We start from the raw sequence: 3,144 nt of genomic DNA, 5'->3' as shown, positions 1-3,144 counted from the left end.
TTACGCCATTGGAAGGGGCCGCGTAACTGCCACAAATTATGACGTAGGCTCTGACACTTTGGGCAGAACTTGGACGGGCACCCCTCCTTGGAGGTCACCAATCCAGGCAATGGGCCTTCCGGTCGCTCATTTTCCCCGTCCAGGTAAGTAAGTCATAACGCGTGGCTGGCACAGTTTTTATATCCACATCCCAACTGCCTTCTCGAAATTCTCCGATGTGGGACAAAGTGCAAATGCAGTGAAATTAAAACAAATTGATATTACACTACTTAACTACTTAATTTTAGATAATTAATTAGGTTTAGTTATTTTATTTTTATTCGGTTAAATTATTTAAATCATTTTAATTAATTTTAATTTTATATACAAATAACATATCTTAATTTCTAAGTTTTGTTTAGTTTATTTAGCGTTCAATCTTAATAACTATTGTAACGGATCATCAACAACAACAAAAAATAAATAAATAAAAAATCCTCGGTTGTGAGACCAAAAACTCCAACAAACGCCGTAGTTTTCGTTCTCACGCGACCCACAAGCCTCGCCAAACTTTGGGGGTCACCACAACAACAAACCCCGACCCTCAGCCAAACCGCCTGCAAGGAAGAAAACGAAAAAAACGTGAGAGTGAGGAAGAAACCGATGACGCTCCGGCGAAGCCAAACCATACGAAATCGACTTCGAAACCTCTGATCTACACCACGAAGACAATCCCAATGACCTTTACACACACCGGGGATAGATTTTGACGTGGCTTACACGTCGTACATCGTCGGGTAAGGGAGACAGAACGTCGGATTTCTGGACCCTCTCAGATTCGAGAGTGTTAGGCCCTTACGAACCAAACAAACACCATAAATGGGATTAGGGGGAGGAGGAGATTCGGAAACGGAGGAAAAAGGAGCAAAAAGGACGTCGGAATGACGTGACCAAGGAGAGAGAGAGAGTCACTGGAAAAACTTTCTAATAATTGGGCGAGGAAGACGAAGTCCGACCCAATCTCCAGTCGGCGATCTAAAACCCTCTTGGCCCAACGATTCAACCCTCGGCACACCGAAACAAACCGCGACCCAACAGCAAAGTTCAGCCCAACCCACCGCAACCAAAACCCTACAGCTCATCACAACCAAAACCCACATCCAGAGTCCAACCCGCCCGACAACCTGCGCGCTCGACCTGATGACCCGTGCCTCGACCCGAGATCGCTACACACGTGTCGCCCTCTAGTTGTGCCACGTGGCACGTCTACAGCACGACACCCCCTTGACTCCAGCGGCTTGATCGGCTCGGCAGCAGCTTCTCGGCTCCGGCGACTTATTCGGCTTGAAAAACCTGTTTGGCACCGTTCTGACCCTCCCGAACTTGATTTCGACCCCGTTTAAGGTAAAATAGATCATTTTAAGGTCGTATTTCACAAATTCAAGTTGGAAATTAATTATGTTTGTGAAATACTAGCGAAGGTGTCGAATAATCCAATAGGAACCAACCACCAACGGAAGCACAAGACGTATACGAGGAGCTAGGAGCTTACGTTTATATTTTAGGGAGTACTTCGGCCAAGGCCTACCAAGTAAGTGGCTCACCCGTCGTAGGTTACGCGTTGTATGTTGTATGTTGGCACGTGCCCGTGGATTCGCACGTGTCATTAAATTGTATGCTAGACTGTTATACTTAATTAAGTACACTTATGAAATGTGAATGAATGTTGTTTAGTATGATGTGATGTGCTATGCTTATGACGTTTATGATGTGTCTGGATGATTCTGGCATGAATGGTGCTATAATTTTGAATGTAAACAGCATGTAATGTATGACATGAAATCACGATAAATTGCATGAAATGTAACCCCGTTAGGATTATGTATGATACGTAGACTGAAAAATGAGAAATGATATGTTTAGCATGAAAGATGATAGCGGAGTTATATTCATTAATGATAAAAGTAGAAATATTGGGGACCTCATGCATTTTGTGTGCTCATGCATGCCTGCAAAGTAGAAAGGAAAAAATACAAAGGGAAAACGAGAGAGAGAGAGAATTTTCAAAAATCCTCTAGCAATGATAATTTCACAGATCTTACATTAAAACAACCAACCCACACCGCGAAAGGGATCACCAAGGACTGTACGTGCGTAGAAGGTAAGCTTTCACACCTTAACATGATTGGTCATCAGACAAGAATGTTTGAATTTTGGATTTTGGAGGCTAACAGATCTGTGCGTTATAGGTGTCTAGTATCCATAATACAACATGGGAGGTGAAAGGAAGAGTCAACGATGAAGAACCTAAGGAAAAACGGAGAGAAACGGACGCCGAAGCATCGTTTCAAAGGAGAGAGAAATTTCGTCAGAAAAATCGTGTGAACCGGGTAAGGAAAACGAAGTTTGTGGATATCGGGTCGGATCCAAATCGGGTATCTAAAAGCCTGCAGCCAACGCATCGCTTCGGCCCAATTCCAGCACCTGTAGCCCAAACCAAACACCTCGCCCCGGCCTAACCTGCAGTAGCCCAGCACCGTGTTGCAGCCAGCAGCCCGTGACCCGTACACCCGCACGCGACCCGCATACCGGCGCCTCAATCAGAAGCCACTTACACACGCGTCGGCCCCGATTGCGCACGTGGTACACCTACAACGCAATCCTCCCTCGGCTTTATCGGCTTAAATGGCTCAGCTCGACTGGCTCGACTCCTTGGCTTAAAACTCGCACCTTCTGCTCGGTAAAGGAAAAAATAGCCCTTTTCAGGAAGCTAAATTTTACCTTGTTTAAGGCAAATAAGTTCTGTGTAAGGGTAAATTTCTCCATTTAAGTTTAATTGACTTCAAAATTATTAGATTACTAAGCAAACGGGGTAGATATTCCAATAGAAAATGACAGCGAACGTACTCAAATTAGGAAGAACGTCAATTAAGGCCAACCAAGTAGGTGGCTCTACCTTCATTTGGTTATAATTTGTGTGTTGTATGATGACACGTGCCTAGGGCTTCGCACGTGTCATATGTCCGTAGTTACAAACTGTTATGAAGTGGCAGGTATATGTTATGATATGTGATTGTTACGTTGTATTTGATGAATTGATATGTGTTAAAAATGAGAAATAGAATTGGGATCGAAGGTGTGTATTCTGGTTGATATTCATAACGT

General features: G+C 43.9%; 1 pseudogene; it reads right to left on the bottom strand.

Moving 5' to 3' along the window:
• LOC111439687 lies at positions 1–151 on the bottom strand (annotated as a pseudogene).
• Positions 152–3,144: the final 2,993 nt, after the last annotated feature.

The sequence above is a fragment of the Cucurbita moschata genome, unplaced genomic scaffold (genome assembly GCF_002738365.1).
Source record: "Cucurbita moschata cultivar Rifu unplaced genomic scaffold, Cmos_1.0 Cmo_Scf00101, whole genome shotgun sequence".
Lineage (NCBI taxonomy): Eukaryota > Viridiplantae > Streptophyta > Magnoliopsida > Cucurbitales > Cucurbitaceae > Cucurbita > Cucurbita moschata.
The sequence above is the reverse complement of the archived record's forward strand: the minus strand, read 5'-3'. Positions and strand labels throughout refer to the sequence as shown.